Here is an 18851-nt window from a genome sequence, read left to right as displayed (position 1 = left end):
AATTATTTTTGTAAAATTTATGGTGAATTTCTAAATTTGGAACAGGGGATCCAAAAATCGCGCTGGCCCTATTTCACCAAAACTCAGATACCTTATAAAATACAAAACCTTTACCTATTTTGATTATTCCATATGAAAATAGACACAACGAGCTTTAATTTCATATATTATTCACCATCAACCCATGTCTCTACAATTTCTTGTGATTTTTCAAAATCCCGTTATTTCTGATACTTGAATCTATTTTTAAGTTACTTTCACATTTTTCTTAGTTTTCATGTGATAGTTACTACTTAATCATACATACTATTAAACATGAATATCATCAGACACTCTATTAGCTAATCACTAGCAAGTATTTACACATCATTCATTGATCATATCATATCAAAAGAAACCAAGTTCCTATACATGCCATACACAAAATGAAACGTCTAACTATACCAATGTGATTTCTTCGATAGTGTGATCGGGTCTCCGATGTTTCCTTCGATCCCTGAGTGGCTTGATAAAAACTATAAGAAAAAGAAAATAAAGAGAGTAAGCACTAGGCTTAGTAAGCTTACAAGCAAATAAATTACAACATTCAACAAATGAATAAGTATACATAATGTCACCTAGCCTCATAAACTTTCTTTACTTCTCATTTTCTACCTTCTTTCTTACCTAACCTTTCACTATTCATAAATATAATCTACCTTCCCTTTTGTTGATAATTCACTGTAATTTAACGTGTACAATGACCCGTTGAACCACTTGGAATACTAAGGATACTAGGGTCGTTCCTGTCTATCAATATCCTACCAATGCCATGTCTTCGACATGGACTTACATGAATTATTCCTGCCTCCAATGCCATATATATCTATCTAATATGGGCTTACATGGCTCATTCCTATCTCCAAATCCATATAACTGATATGGACTTACATGACTCATTTCTGTCCTGTCTTGTCCTATCAACCCCAATATCCTAACATTCCTAAGGTTCAAACGGGGCTTCCTAATGCTTTTTCTCTGTCACTTCGCCTTTAATTCGACTTTAAATATTCGAAGAAAATAAGTATATAAATGCTGGAAATTGACAATAATAATGTAAAGTAAAAGAATATTGCATTTATTTACTGTAAACTTACCTCGATACAAAATGTGACTAAACTTTACAATTTAGTCCTTTACTTTTTCTTTTCCCCGATCTACTCCCGACTTTCGCTCTTCTTGATCTATAATAGAAAATTTAACTTATTTAATATTCACATTTATCAAAATAGTCCCTGACCCAAACTTTGGAAAAATTATATTTTTGCCCCTGAACTTTCACATATTTTCACTTTTTCCCCAAGGCTCGTAATTTAAACTTCATCCTATTTTCTTATGTTTTATGACATGCTGATCATTTTTCCCTTCTATGATAACATCAAATTCACACTCTAACATGTACTTATGACTATTAGGTATTTTTACCGATTAAGCCCTTTTACTCGTTTTCACTTAAAACTGAGTAGCACAAGTTGTCTAACATAATTTAAAACCTCATATTCTATCATAAAACATCAAAATAAACACTTTTCACCTATGGGTATTTTTCCAAATATGAACCCTAACTTAAATTATTGCTAGCTAGCATAAGCTTTATCGAGCTACCGGGACTCCGAAAACGTAAAGAACATTAAAAACGGGGCTTGGAATCACTTACTATGGAGCTTGAAAGCTTGAAACAAACCCTAGCTATGGAGAACCCTTGAAATTTCGTGCTAATGAAGAAGATGATGAATTTTGTGTTATTTTTCCCTTTTTATTTCATTTAATATCCAAATGACCAAAATGCCCTTCCTTATTAAACTTTCAAAAATTCCATCCATGTCCTATTTTGTCCATGAACTTAGAAATTGGTCAAATTGTTATTTAAACCCTCCTAATTAATATTCCAAAGCAATTTCATACTAAAAACTTCTAGAATGCAAGTTTTGTAAATTATTCGATTTAGTCCCTAATCTCAACTTAAGCACTTTATGCATAGAATTTCATCATGAAATTTTCACACAATCATGCAATCATATCGTGAACCTCAAAATAGTAATAAAATAAATTTTTCTACCTCAAATTTGTGGTTTCGCAACCACTATTCTGTTTAGGCCCTATTTCGGGATGTTACATTTCTCCCCCCTTTAGGGATTTTCGTCCCCGAAAATCTTACCTGTGAAGAGATTTTGGTACTGTTTTCGCATAGCCTCTTCGGGTTCCCATGTAGCCTCGTCTACCCCATGTCTATTCCATAGTACTTTCACAACTGCAATACTTTTGTTCCTTAATTGCTTTATCTACTAATACATTCTTGCCTAATGGATTCGATACTTTAATCACAAATTCTGTAGATTCTATAGGCATACTTGTACTAGACATCAATTTCTTGCAAACATATGAATGAGTTGAACCCGGATCAATCAAAGCAATGACATTAATATCATATAGAGAAAATATACTCGTAATCACATCGGGAAAGGATGCCTCTTCGCGTGTACGAATAGCATAAGTCCTTGCAGGGGCTTTAACATCTGGTCTCACAGTCGAATCTCTTGAGGTACCTCTGTTACTTGCTCCTACTCCCAATTACCTCGGTGATCTACCTCTAGTAGGAGCATTTCTGGATCTAGCACTCTGTGTTATCTCTCGATTAGTCACCTCTGGACATTCTCGTACAAAATGATCTGGAGCACCGCATTTATAACAAACATTTTCGCCTGCCCGAGAAGGACCATAATGAAGTCTACCAAACCGTGAACACCCTGATCTACCTTGTCCAACATTACCTACACTCGCATTCGAGGTGTTCTGAGCCTTCGAATCCTTAAATCTGCTGCCTCTATTCTGACCAGAATACCTGGCTGAGAAACTAGATCTGGTAGAAAACTCCTTTGGTCTTTTAGATGTAGCCTGGAATGACCTATCATCTGTCTCTTCTTTGTATCTTGTGTCTCTGTCGCAACTTTTCCTTTTGTTTTTAACAGCTCCTCTGCCTTACAGGCTTTTTCAACTAAAATAACGAACTCTTTTATTTCTAGGACACCCACTGACAGACGGATATTATCATTTAACCCATCCTCAAACCTTTTACACATAATAGCCTCTGTGGACACACATTCTCGAGCATATTTACTAAGCCTGACAAATTCGCGCTCATAATCGGTCACTGTCATATTACCTTATTTCAATTCCAGGAATTCTTTTCTCTTCTGATCAATAAACCTCTGACTGATGTACTTTTTACGAAATTCCTCCTGAAAAAATCCCAAGTAACCTTCTCCTTTGGTACAACTGATACAAGTGTCTTCCACCAGTAGTAGGCTGAGTCTCTAAGAAGTGATACTACACATTTTATACATTCCTTGGGTGTACAAGATAATTCGTCAAAGACTCTGATAGCATTTTCTAACCAAAATTCTGCTATTTCTGCATCATCGTCTTTTGTTGCTCGGAACTCTTCTGCCCCTTGTTTCCTGATTCTATCAACTGGTGGCTTTTCTCTTATCACTGTACCTGTGACTGGGGGAGCTTGAGCTATATGGGTAGCCTGAGAATCATGAGGGGGTGGAGGTCTAACTTCCGGATTCGTATGAACGAACTCGGCAAACAAGTCATTCAAAGCTTGGAAGAGAGCTTCTCGAGTCACTCCTCCGTGATTAACTGTTACTGGCCTATTCTCAGATGGCGCTGCCCCTTCTCTGGGAGCAAGCGTATTACTTTCTACATCATCATCACCAGCTCGCTCGGGATCCATTACTATAAAACAAAATATCCAAAAATCGTCAGGAGTCGTCACACTATCAAAATACAGGTATGGCATGTATAGCTAGACTTTTACTCACACTAACTATTCGGAGAACCGACTAAACCTGCTCTGATACCAATAAATGTAACACCCCCACGCCCGAAACTGTCACTAGAGTCAAGCTTGAGGTGTTACTAAACTTATTTTACCTTCTAAACAACTCTAAACCACTTATTTTAATTTTCGGAATAAACTATTTTTCTGCATCATGGTTGCTTAAAAATTCATTTCTCGAGTTTCAAAACTCGAAATTAAGATCTGTAAATTTTCTTGAAACTAGACTCATATATCTATCTACTAATATTTTTCTAGAATTTTTGACTTAGCCAATTAGTACAGTTTATTAGTTAAAGTTACCCCTGTTTCAGAATTCGACTGCACTAGCCTCTACTTACTACGAACCACTTTTCTCTCTGTACAAATATCATATGACTATAACATTTGTTTCTATTAAAACTAGATTAAATAAGGATTCTAACCATATAATGTACACCACCTAATTATTTTTTTAAAATTTATGGTGAATTTCTAAAGTTGGAACAGGGGATCCAAAAATCGCTCTTGCCCTATTTCACCAAAACTCAGATACCCTATAAAATACAAAACCTTTACCTATTTTGCTTATTCGATATGAAAATAGACATAACGAGATTTAATTTCATATATTATTCACCATCAACCCATGTCTGTACAATTTATTGTGATTTTTCAAAATCCCGTTATATCTAATACTTGAATCTGTTTTTAAGTTACTTTCACATTTTTCGTAGTTTTCATGTGATAGTTACTACTTAATCATACATACTATTAAACATCTATATCATCAGCCACTCTATTAGCTAATCACTAGCAAGTATTTACACATCATTCATTGATCATATCATATCAAAAGAAACCAAGTTCCCATACATGCCATACACAAAACGAAACGTCTAACTATACCAATGTGATTTCTTCGATAGTGTGATCGGGTCTCCGACGTTTCCTTTGATCCCTAAGTGGCTTGATAAAAACTATAAGAAAAAGAAAATAAAGAGAGTAAGCACTAGGCTTAGTAAGCTTACAAGCAAATAAATTACAACATTCAACATAATGAATAATTATACATAATGTCACCTAGCCTCATAAACTTTCTTTACTTCTCATTTTCTACCTTCTTCTTTACTCACTTACCTTCTTTCTTACCTGACCTTTTACTATTCATAAATATAATCTACTTTCCCTTTTGCTGATAATTCACTGTAATTTAACGTGTACAATGACTCGTTGAACCACTCGGAATACTAAGGATACTAGGGTCGTTCCTGTCTATCAATATCCTGCCAATGCCATGTCTTCAACATGGACTTACATGAATTATTCCTGTCTCCAATGCCATATATATATATATCTAATATGGGCTTATATGGCTCATTCCTGTCTCCAAAGCCATATAACTGATATGGACTTACATAGGTCATTTCTGTCCTGTCCTGTCCTGTCAACCCCAATATCCTAACATTCCTAAGGCTCAAACGGGGCTTCCTAATGCTTTTTCTCTGTCACTTCGCCTTTAATTCGACTTTAAATATTCAAAGAAAATAAGTATATAAATGCTGGAAATTGAAAATAATAATGTAAAATAGAAGAATATCGCATTTATTTACTGTAAACTTACCTCGATACAAAATGTGACTAAACTTTACAATTTAGTCCTTTACTTTTTCTTTTCCCCGATCTACTCCCGAATTTCACTCTTCTTGATCTATAATAGAAAATTTAACTTATTTAATATTCACATTTATCAAAACAGTCCTTGACCCAAACTTTGGCAAAATTACATTTTTGCCCCTGAACTTTCACATATTTGCACTTTTGCCCCAAGGCTCTTAATTTAAACTTCATCCTATTTTCTTATGTTTTATGACACGCTGATCATTTTTCCCTTCTATGACAACATCAAATTCACACTCTAACATGTACTTATGACTATTAGGTATTTTTACCGATTAAGCCCTTTTACTCGTTTTCACTTAAAACCGAGTAGCACAAGTTGTCTAACATAATTTAAAACCTCATATTCTATTATAAAACATCAAAATAAACACTTTTCACCTATGGGTATTTTTCCAAATATGAACCCTAACTTAAATTATTGCTAGCTAGCATAAGCTTTATCGAGCTACCGGGACTCCGAAAATGTAAAGAACATTAAAAACGGGGCTTGGAATCACTTACTATGGAGCTTGAAAGCTTGAAACAAACCCTAGCTATGGAGAACCCTTGAAATTTCGTGCTAATGAAGAAGATGATGAATTTTGTGTTATTTTTCCCTTTTTTTCATTTAATATCCAAATGACCAAAATGCCCTTCCTTATTAAACTTTCAAAAATTCCATCCATGTCCTATTTTGTCCATGAACTTAGAAATTGGTCAAATTTTTATTTAAACCCTCCTAATTAATAACTTCTAGAATGCAAGTTTTGCAAATTATTCGATTTAGTCCCTAATCTCAACTTAAGCACTTTATGCATAGAATTTCATCACGAAATTTTCACAAAATCATGCAATCATATCATGAACCTCAAAATAACAATAAAATAAATTTTTCTACCTCGGATTTGTGGTTTCACAACCACTGTTCCGTTTAGGCCCTATTTCGGGATGTTACAATTACTTTAGAAAGATGTAAAGCTTGAATGGTCTGAAAAGTATCAGCAGAGTTTCAAACAGTTGAAAGCATTATTGACAGAGGCACCAATTTTAGTACAGCTTGAGTCGGGTAAAGAATTCACAATTCACAGTGATGCATCATTGAATGATCTAGGTTGTGTATTGATGCAGGATGGCAAAGTAATAGCTTATGCTTCTAGAAAGTTGAAGCCACATGAAAAGAATTATCCAAGGCACGATTTAGAGTTGGTTATGATTGTGTTCGCATTAAAAATTTAGCAACATCACTTTTTTTGTGAGAAATGCGACATTTATACAAATTAAAAGTCCTTAAAATATTTCATAACTCAGAAAGACTTGAATTTGCAACAACGAAAATGGCTTGAATTATTGAAAAACTATGAGCAAGTAATCAATTATCATCCTTAGAAAGTGAACGTAGCTACTGATGCTTTGAGCAAAAAGTCATTATTTGCTTTGCGTGCATTGAATACACAGTTAGCTTTGTCTGATGATGGTTCAATTATAGCTGAGTCGAAAGTGAGACCGTTATATCTTCAAAAAATTTGTGAAGCTCAGAAATGTGATAGTGAATTGCAAGCTAAAAAAGTCCAAAGTGTGTCGACTAGTGATTCCAGAGTGCCAAATCAGAGCAGATGATTGTTTAATGTTCTAAAACAGAATCTGTGTACCGAGAAATTTTGAGCTTATTCAGAAAAGTTTGCATGAAGCGCACAATGGATGCCTATCTGTTTACCCTGAGAGTACCAAAATGTTCAATGATTTGAAGAAGTCGTATTGGTGGTCGGGTATGAAATGAAACATTTTTGAGTTTGTATCAAAGTGTTTGATTTGTCAATAAGTGAAATTTCAGCATTAAATGCCTTCAGGTTTACTTCAGCCTGTGATGATGCCAGAGTGGAAATGGGATAGAATTAAGATGGATTTTATATCGAGATTGCTTTTGTCTCCTAAAAAGAAAGATGTTATTTGGGTTGTTTTTGATCGATTAACAAAATCAACACATTTCATCCCGGTACATACTAATTTTTCACTTGATAAATTGGCTGAGTTGTATATTTCTAAAATCCTTAGATTGCACAGGGTGCCAGTTTCGATTATTTCAAATAGAGATCCAAGATTTACGTCGCAGTTTTGGAAGAAGTTGCAAGAAGCTATGGGTACAAAGTTTTAGTTCAGTACAGCTTTTCATCCGCAAATCGATGGTCAGTTTGAGAAAGTAATTCAGATTCTCGAAGATATGCTCAGATGTTGTGTTTTAGAGTTTGAAGGCAATTGGGAGAAATATATACCACTGGTTGAATTTACATATAATAACAGTTTTCAATTGAGCATAAAAATGGCACCTTACGAAGCTTTGTATGGTCACATATGCCAAAATCCATTGTTCTAGACCGAGCTTAGCGATAAACAAATTCACGGGGTTGATTTGATTCGGGAGACTGAAGATAAAGTGAAAGTAATTCGTGATAGTTTAAAAGTAGTTTCAGATCGACATAAATCATACACGAATTTGAAATGAAAAGACATAGAATTCTAGATTGGTGATAAAGTATTTCTGAAAGTTTCTCCATGGAAGAAAATCCTTAGATTTGGTCGAAAAGGCAAGCTGAGTCCGCGTTTCATTGAACCATATGAGATCATCAAAAGAATAGGGCCAGTGGCATGTAGACTAGCTTTACCGACTGCGTTAGAAAAGATTCATAATGTATTTCATGTATCGATGTTGCGTTGATATAGATCTAATCCATCACATGTGATTTCTCCGGTAGTGATTGAAATTCAACCCGATATGACCTACAACGAAGAACTAATCAAAATTCTAGCTCGGGAGATTAAAGAGCTGATAAATAAATGCATAGCTTTAGTGAAAGTATTGTGGCAACATCACGAGGTTGAAGAGGCTACGTGGGAGCCCGAGGAAGCTATTAGAAAACAGTACCCTAACCTATTCACTGGTAAGATTTTCGGGGATGAAAATCCCTACAATGAGGAAAGTTGTAACAACTCGTTTTTAGTCAAATCATAATAGTGGTTTTAGAACCAAAAATCTAAGGTCAAAGTATTTATTTTATTATTATTTTAAATTTTACAGCATGATAATATGTTTGTGTAAAAATTTCATTTACAAATTTTATTGTTTGAATGGTTAATTTGATAATAAAGACTAAATCGCGTAAAGTGTAAAACTTGTGTTCTATTAGCTAAAAGTGTCTAATATCTATAGAACCTTAAATTAACTTATCAAACATACCAATTAAATTAACTTAAGAGGCCATACATACCATTATTTACAAGCCAAGTCTCATGGCTAATCACAACAAAAAACATACCAAAATGACACTAGCCTATACATGCCATATACCATATATACAACTCTCAAAATGGTACCAAAATAGATGTCCGATAGTTTGATTAATGTTTCTGACGATCCCAAATCTGAGCTAGCTTTATAACATTGTAAAACAGAGAACATTTCACATAGTAAGCTTTAAAGCTTAGTAAGTTCCTACCATAAATAATCAACAGTTTATAGTATACAAAACATCAACTAATAAACACTTAATAATTCAAAATTCATCCATCAATTCTATTCTATCTCATTTAATATGTTCATACGAATTCATCAAGCTTCATACACATAGTACCATCTACCACATAGGTATCGAACATACCTGAACTTTCTCGTATTTATTCATTTCAACCTTAACTCTCGTTCAAATACATTAATTCATTCGGAAGTCTTTCCATGCTTTAAGAATTCGCACACATAGTGCATCAATGATTTGCCGAAGCCATTACAATCTCGCACACTTAGTGCCATTTCAATAAACCGAAGCTATCTCGATATCGCACACTTAGTGCCTCATGTAGCCGAAGCTATTCCAACTCGCACACTTAATGCCATTTGTAGTTAAAGCTATTTCGAACCGCACACTTAGTGCCGAACTTAATCGATTATCATCATGCTCAAACCATAATCAAATATCTATAAAATTTAAACATTATTAAAGAATTAAACCATAACTATAACATCATTTATCACGTACGAACTTACCTCGTACTCGGATTTGACTATTCGAATCGTTTACTCAATAATCTTCGATTTCCCTCGATCTAAATCTGAATTCCTCTTTTCTTGATCTATATGTATTCAAAATTAACACTTTTATTCAAAAAATCATTCAATTCAATTCTTATACACATATTTAGGAAATTTTACAAATTAGCCCTCACATTTTCACATTTCAACACTTTAGTCCCTATTTCACAAATTCACAAAATACACATAATTTTAACAAACAGAAACACAACTAAATTTTCCTATGGTCCTTATAGCCCATATTTATCATTTATTTCACATTCAACCCCACAATTTACACTTTTCTCAATTAAATCCCTAATATGCATTTTTACTCAAAATCACTTTACAAAACATGTATATCAAGCACTAAGCTTTCATAATTCATCATTAAACATCATAAAACACATGAATTAATCAATGGAATTTTTCAAAATCATCAACCAATTCAAAAATTAGGGCATGGGCTTGATAGATTACTAAGCAACGATCTCAAAAACGTAAAAATCATCAAAAACCAAGCTCAAAACATACCTTAATCACCAATCTACTTGGCCGAACCCTAGCTTAAGCTTTATTTTCTTTTCATTTTGTACTTTCGGCTAACAAGGATGAATAAATCATCCATTAACATATTTTCTTTTATTATAACACATATTAATAATAATTTCCAATTATAACCTTTATTAAACCATATAAATATCACTTAATGAATGGTCATTAATGTCCATTAACCTTAGTTATGGTCTAATTGCATCATAAGGACCTCTCCTTTAATAAGACATAGCAAATAGGCACTTTAACAATTAGAAGGCCAATTTTACATTTTACGCGATTAGGTCCTTTTATCAAATTAAGCACACAAATGATAAAATTTTCATACGAAACTTTCACACATGCTTAACCCCATATTGTAAATACGAAAAATAATATTAAAATAATTTTTTACTCAAATTTGTGGTCCCAAAACTACTATTTCGACTAAGGTCTTAATCGAGCTGTTACAACTCTCCCCCTTAGGGATTTTCGTCCCCGAAAATCTTACCAGTGAATAGGTTTTGATATTGTTTTCTCATAGCATCTCGGGTTCCACGTAGCTTTTTTAACCCCATGTCGATGCCACAACACTTTCACTAATGGTATTCTTTTATTTCTCAACTCTTTGATTTCACGAGCTAGAATCTGTATCGATTCTTCTTCATAAGACATATCAGGCTGAATTTAATCCTTAGTCGGGGAAATGACATGCAAAGGATCTGATCTGTATCTTCGTAGCATCTATACGTGAAATATGTTATGTATCTTTTCTAACTCAGACGACAATGCTAATCGATAAGCCACTAGTCCAACTCGCTCTATGATTTCATACGGTCCGATGAACCTCAAATTCAAATTGCCTTTACGACCGAATCGAAGTATTTTCTTCCACGGAGATACTTTCAAAAACACTTTATCCCCTATCTAATACTCAATATCTTTTCTTTTTAAATCTGCATACAATTTCTAACGATCCACAGCTGCTTTAATACTATCCCGTATTACTTTCACTTTTTCTTTTGTTTCTCTGATCAAATCAACCCCGTTAATGTTTTTCTCACTAAGCTTTGTCCAATACAACAGTGTTTGACATTTGCGACCATACAAAGCTTCATAAGGAGCCATTTTGATACTCGATTGAAAACTATTATTATATGAAAATTCAATCAGTGGAAAACACCATTCCCAAGTAATTTCAAACTTAAGAATACAACATCTCAACATATCCTCGAGTATCTAAATAATTCGCTCGAATTGACCATCTGTCTGTGGGTGAAAAGTAGTGCTAAAGTGTAGTTTCGTACCTAACGCATCTTGTAGTTTCTTCCAAAAGCGCAATGTGAACCTCGGATATCTACCTGAAACAATAGAAATAGGTACGCCATGCAATCTCACAATTTGAGAAATGTATAACTCAGCAAGCTTATCAAGTGAAGAATCTGTATGAACCAGGATGAAATGAGCTGATTTAGTCAATCTATCAACCACAACCCAGATTGCATCTTTCTTACTCTGTGACAGAGGTAAACCCAATACAAAATCCATCGTGATTCTATCCCATTTCCACTCCGGAATCATAATCGGTTGTAACAAAGTAGATGGAACTTGATGTTCAGCTTTGACTTGCTAACATATCAAACATTTCGAAACAAAGTCAGAGATATCTCTCTTCATTCTAGATCACCAATAATGTTATTTCAAATCATTATACATTTTTGTACTACCCAGATGAACAGATAACTGACTGCTATGAGCTTCATTTAAAATCATCTCAATCAACTCTGAATTTCTCGAAACACATATTCGGTCTCTGAATCTCAAACAACCTTTAGCATCAAATTGAAATTCTGAATTAGTATTCAAATCACACTGAGCCCGTTTTGCTAACAATTCTTTATCAATCTTTTGAGCTTCGTAAATCTGTTGAATAAATAACAGTTTTGCTTTCAACTCAGCTAAAACTAAACCATCATCAGACAAAGCTAAATGAATATTCATGACACGTAATGCAAACAATTATTTCTGACTTAAAGCATCAGCAACAACATTTGCTTTTCGCGGATGATAATCGATAACAAGCTTGTAATCTTTTAGCAACTCTAACCATCTTCGTTGTCGTAGATTCAAATCTTTCTGAGTCCTCAAATATTTTAAGCTTTTATGATCAGAACAAACGTGACATTTCTCACCAAACAAATAGTGGCACCAAATCTTCAATACGAATAGAATCACAGCAAGCTCAAGGTCATGGGTCGAATAATTCTTTTCGTAAGGCTTTAACTGTCTCGAGGCATAAGCTATTATCTTGCCTTCCTGCATCAAAACACAACCTAGTCCACTCAACGAAGCATCACTATAGATCACAAATTCTTTACTCGATTCTGGTTGTATTAACATCGGAGCTTTAGTCAATAGGGCTTTCAATTGATCAAAGCTTTTCTAACACTTTTCAAACCAATCGACTTTCACATCTTTCAGAAGCAGTTTCATCAACAGAGTCGCGATCATTAAAAAGCCTATTACGAATCGTTGATAATAACCAGCAAGTCCCAGAAAATTACGGACTTCAGAAACATTTCTCAGAGGCTTCTAATACAGAATGGCTGAAATCTTGCTTGGATCAACTCGAATACCAGATGCTGATACAATATGACCCAGACAACCAACTTCACATTACAAAATTCACATTTGCTAAACTTCGCATACAATTGCTTAACTCGCAAAGTCTGTAGCACTGTTCTCAGATGTTCGGCATGCTCAGTTTCATCACGCGAATAAATTAAAATGTCATCAATGAATACAATGACAAATAGATCTAAATATGGTCTAAAAATTATGTTCATCAAATCCATAAAAATAGTAGGTCTATTCATTAATCCGAAAGGCATAACTAAAATTCATAGTGTCCGTACCTCATTCTAAATGCAGTTTTCAGAATATGTGAATCTTTTACTCTTGACTGATAGTATCCTGATTTGAGATATATCTTTGAAAATATGATAGCTCTTTTCAACTGATCAAACAAATCGTCAATTCGGGGCAGTGGATATTTGTTCTTGATAGTCACTTTTTTCAACAGATGATAATCAATGCACATTCTCATCGTGTCGTCTTTCTATTTCACAAACAGAACAGGAGCACCCCAAGGTGAGAAACTCGATCGTACAAATCCTCTATCAGTCAACTTTTGCAACTGAGACTTTAATTTTTTTAACTCTGTCGGAGCCATTCTGTACGGAGCCATCAATATCGGCGTTGTACTAGGCATTAACTCAATGCCAAATTCAACCTCTCTGATCGATGGTAAACTCGGTAATTCATCAGGAAACACATCTGGATATTCACAAATAATTGGCACTGATTCAATCTTCTTATCAATCACTTTTGTGTCGAGTACATAAGCTAAATAAGCTTCACAACCTTTTCTCACATATTTCTGAGCTAGCATCATTGAAATCACTACCGACAATCCGTTTAAATCATCTGATTCAATGCGAATATTCTCATTACTTTGACATCTCAAATCAATCATCTTTCGTGTGCAATTTACAACAGCATTATGCAACGTTAACTAGTCCGTACCCAGGATTATGTCAAACTCATCCACTGGTAACAAAATCAAATTAGCTAGAAAGTAATTACCTCGAATGATCAATGGACAATTCTTGTACACTTTATCAACCAAAACACACTTGCCTAAGGGGTTCTATACTCTAATTACAAATTCAGTAGACTCTATAGGAAAAGTCTTACTAGATACTAAACCCATGCATATATACGAATAAGTAGACCCTGGATCTATCAATGCAATAACTTTAGTATCATAGAGAGTAAAAGTACCGGTAATAACATTTGGAGATGGTGCTTCTTCACATGCTCGAATAGCGTAGGCTCGTGCAGGTGCTCTAGCATCAGATCTAGCTGTAGTGTCTCGCGTCACACCTCTACCACCACTCGCATTTCCTGTGTTTCTCGGTGGTCTACCTCTAGCTGCAGTGTTACTCAGCCTTGTGTTCTGAGCATTATCTTTTTCAACTAACTCTGGGCAATCTTTTATAAAGTGATCTCATGAACCACAACTGTAACAAGCTTGGTTATTACTTTTTCCCCAAGAATCTCTATACTGCCATCTTTCACATTGTTAACACTTAGGATTAACATCTTTTATGTTGCCAATGCTCGATACCGATGTGGCTTGAGCTTTAGGATTATTGTATTGCTTCCCACGATCTCTATTCTGATATCCTATTGAAGCTGTCGATCGATTAAAATAATCTCTTGATTTCTTTGAAGAAGAATGATAAGATTTATTCATCGATCTCTTCCTCGAATCTCTCGCCTCTGTATCAACTTTTTTCTTTTCTTTACTGAGGTCCTCGCTTTATAAGCCCTCTCAACCAGTATTACAAATTCTTTCAGTTCAAGTATCCTGAAAAACAGCTTTATATCTTCGTTCAATCCATTAAAAAATATTTTACACATGATCTCTTCAGTAGACATATATTCTCGAGTATACTTGCTCAAACATACAAATTCTCTTTCGTATTCTATTACAGTTATCCGGCCATGTTTCAACTCTAGAAACTCTTTATTTTTCTGATCGAGGAATCTCTAACTTATATACTTCTTTCGAAACTCAGTCTGAAAGAATTCCCAAGTAACCCGTTCCCCAGGAACCACTGATGTAAATTTTTTCCACCAGTGATATGCATTATCTCTAAGCAACGATACTACGCATTTAATACATTCATCTGGAGTATAGGATGTAATAGCCCGGTTAAGACCCTAGTCAGAATAGTGGTTTAGGGACCACAAATTTGAGTCAGAAAAAATATTTTAATATTATTTTCCGTTCTGATAATATGTGAATTAGCATGTGTGAAAGTTTTGCATGAAAATTTTATCATTTGTATGCTTAATTTGCAAAAAGGATCGAATTGCGTAAAATGTAAAAGTGACTAGTTAATTGTTAAAGTGTTTAATTGCTATGTCTCTCTAAATAAGAGGTCCTTATGATGCAATTGGACCATTGGTTTAATGAATGGGCAAGTATGGACAATAGTTAGTGAATTTTAATGAAATAGCTAAGGTTAATTTTGTAATTTATGTATTAAGTTATGATTAAATAAAACAAAGTAAAAGATGAATATGTTCATCTTATTCTTGCAAAAATATCAAAGAAAAAGAAAGGTTGAAGCTCAACTAGGGTTCGACCATATTTAAGTTCAATTAGGTAAGCATTCGAGCTCGGCTTTTGATGATTTTTACGTTTTTAAAATAGTTTCTTAGTAATTTGTCAAGCCTATGCCCTAATTTTTGAATTGGTTGATAATTTTGAAAGATGTCATTGATGAATTCATGTGTTTTATGATGTTTAATTATTAATTATAAAACCTTAGTGCTTGATATACATGTTTTGTAAAGTGATTTTGAGTAAAAATGCATATTAGGGATTTAATTTAGAAAAGTGTAAATTGAGGGGTTAAATTGTGAAATAAATGGAAGTTTTGGACTCCTAGAAGTCTTTATAATATTTGACTATGCATGGGTTCATTGAAATTATGAGTATTTTGTGTTTTTGTGAAATAGGGACTAAAGTGTTAAAATGTAAAAATGTGAGGGCAAATTTGTAAAATACCCTAATTATGTGTATATGGATTGAATTGAATGATTTTTTTGAATAAAAGAGTTAATTTTGAATACATATAGATCAAGAAAAGAGGAATTCAGATTTAGATTGAGAGAAATCAAAGATTATCGAGTAAACAATCTGAATCGTCAATTTCGAGTACAAGGTAAGTTCGTACGTGATAAATGAGGTTACAAGTATGTTTTAATGCTTTGATAATGCATAAATTGTATATATATTTGACTATGGTTTGAGTAAGATGATTAATCGACTATGGTCAACACTAATTGTACGATTTGAAATAGTTTCAGTTATAAATAGCACTAAGAATGCGAAATGGAATAGCTTCGGCTATATGAGGCACTAAGTGTGCGATACCGAGATAGCTTCAGTTATTTGATATGGCACTAAGTGTGCGGGATCACTCTAGCTTCGGCTAACCATTAAAGCACTAAGTGTGTGAATTCCTAAAGCATGGATAGACTTCGAAAAGAATTAATGTATTCGAACAGGAGGTGAGAATGAAAATGAATAAATACGGAAAAATTCAGGCATGTACGAAACCTATGTGGTATATGATACTGTGTGTATAAAGCTTGATGAATTAATATAAACATATTAATTGTGATGAAATAAAAGTGATGGATGATTTGAGAACTCCTAAGTGTTTATTAGATGATGTTTTGTATTATATAAATTGTTGATTATATTTAGTACGAACTTACTAAGCTTTAAAAGCTTATTGTATGAAATGTTCTCTATTTTATAGTGTCATAAAGTTGGCTTGGATCCGTGGATCGTCAGCAACTTATTCACACATCGGACATCTATTTTGGTACCATTTTGAGAGTTGTATATATGGTATATAGCATGTATAAGCTAGTGTCGTTGTGGTATGTTTTGTGTTGTGAATATTAGCCATGAGTTTTGGCTTGTAGTAAATAATATGCATGGTCTCATAATTTGGCCTAAATGGTATGTTAACTAAACAAGTCATATGATGTATATAATGTTCATGTGATGGTTTGATTTTGGAATGTTGAATTGCCAAGTGTTGTCGTATGAAGTATGTGATAAATGATGAGTTTATGTATTTGAAACTTATGTAAGTTGTGATGATTTTGGTACATTGACTAGGTATGTTTTGGTTGAGAAATTGAGTAATGAATTGAATGATAATTGAATGGTATGAATATATACAAATTGGTTGATTTAGTTGCCTGTGAATGTATGCAAATGATGCTAAAATGTTGTGGTATTGGAGTGCTTGAGTTAGGTGAAAATTGTGGCTTAAACCAAGCCTAATTTCATCTTACACGGTTGAGCACACGGGAGTGTGTCTTGACCGTGTGTCTGTTGTAATTTAGCTATTCAAGTTAGTCTCGAGCACGGCCTAGACATAGGGGCTTGTCTGGTGGCCGTGCGAGGCACAGAGCCTTGGTACATGGGCGTGTGTGGCCATTTCAAGAGGTAGACGGGCTTGTGGTCAGCTGTGTGACCCCAAGTAAGTTTCAACTACGGCAAAGGCACACGAGCGTGTCTAAAACTGTGTGAGGCGCACGGCCTGTTCACACGGGCATCTGACCTGTGAAACTTTGAAAATTTTGTTAAGTTTCTGAGAAAATTTCTATGTTCTTGGTTTAGTCCCGACCCCTTTCTAATACAAGTTTAAGGTCTCGTTAACCTATATAAGGGACTTTGTAATGATGTGTGACAATGATGCCATGATGATTGAGAAACGAATGTGAAATGTTTAGATTTGTTCGGTAACTCCTTTAACCCTAGTCCAGCGATAGATATGGGTTAGGGGTGTTACACTTTATCGGCATCAGAGCTACGGTTTAGTCGATTCTAGGACTAATGTAGCGTGTGAGAGTCCAGCTGTACATCCCATATATATGAATTGAGATAGTGTGATGATTCCTGACAGTTAAAATGTGTTTTTCATATAGCTACTGGATCCCGAACGAGCGATAGCTGATGATGTTGAGAGCACTGCGCCCACTCCCGCTCAAGGGGCACGTCAGCCGAATCTAGGCCGATATCTAGTTGTCAGGGAGGAGAGGCCAAGCAAGCCTTCTTCCAAATGATGACTGAGTGGTTCACAGAATTTGTACGAATGAATCTGGCTACTTAACAACCTCCACCCCCACCTATTTCTCAACAAGTCCCGGTTGTGCCACAAGTAATAGATCTGATTTGACTAAGTAAGCCACCTATTGATAAGATTCATAAACACGGGGTTGAAAAGTTTTAGGCTACAGTTGATAATGATGCCGAAAGGGTTGAGTTTTGGCTTAAGAACACTATCTGAGTATTGAATGAGTTGTCCTGTACTCCAGATGAATGTATTAAATGCGTCGTATCCTTGCTTAGAGATAATGCATATCACTGGTGGAAAATGTTGACATTGGTGGTTCCTAGAGAACGAGTTACATGGGGAATTCTTTCAGACCGAGTTCCGGAAGAAGTACATAAGCCAGAGATTCCTCGATCAGAAAAATAAAGAGTTTCTAGAGTTGGAACTGGGTCAGATGACTGTAATAGAATACGAAAGAGAATTTATACGTTTGAGCAAGTATGCTCGAGAATACGTGACTACTGAATAGATTATGTGTAAAAGATTTGTTGATGGATTAAATGAAGATATAAAATTGTTAGTCGGGATACTTGAACTGAAAGAATTTGTAATATTGGTTGAGAGGGCTTGTAAAGCCGAGGATCTCAGCAAAGAAAAGAGAAAAGTTGATTCAGAGGCTAGAGATTCGAGAAAGAAATTAATGAATAAATCTTATCATTCCTCGTCAAAGAAATCTAAAGATTTTATTGATCGATCGATAGCTTCAATAGGATATTAGAACAGAGATTGTGGAAAGCAATACATCAACCCTAAAACTCAAACTACCTCAGTATCGAGTGTTGGTAATGCAAAGGATGTAAAGCCTGAGTGTAAACAATGTGGAAGACGACATTTTGGAGATTTTTGGGGAAAAATTAATTACTGAACTTGTTACAGTTGTGGTTCACGAGATCATTTTATAAAGGATTGCCTAGAGTTAGATGAAAAAGATAACATTCAGAATATGAGGCCGAGTAACACT

The sequence above is a fragment of the Gossypium hirsutum genome, chromosome A03 (assembly GCF_007990345.1).
Source record: "Gossypium hirsutum isolate 1008001.06 chromosome A03, Gossypium_hirsutum_v2.1, whole genome shotgun sequence".
In the NCBI taxonomy this organism is placed as follows: domain Eukaryota; kingdom Viridiplantae; phylum Streptophyta; class Magnoliopsida; order Malvales; family Malvaceae; genus Gossypium; species Gossypium hirsutum.
This window is presented reverse-complemented; position numbering follows the sequence as displayed.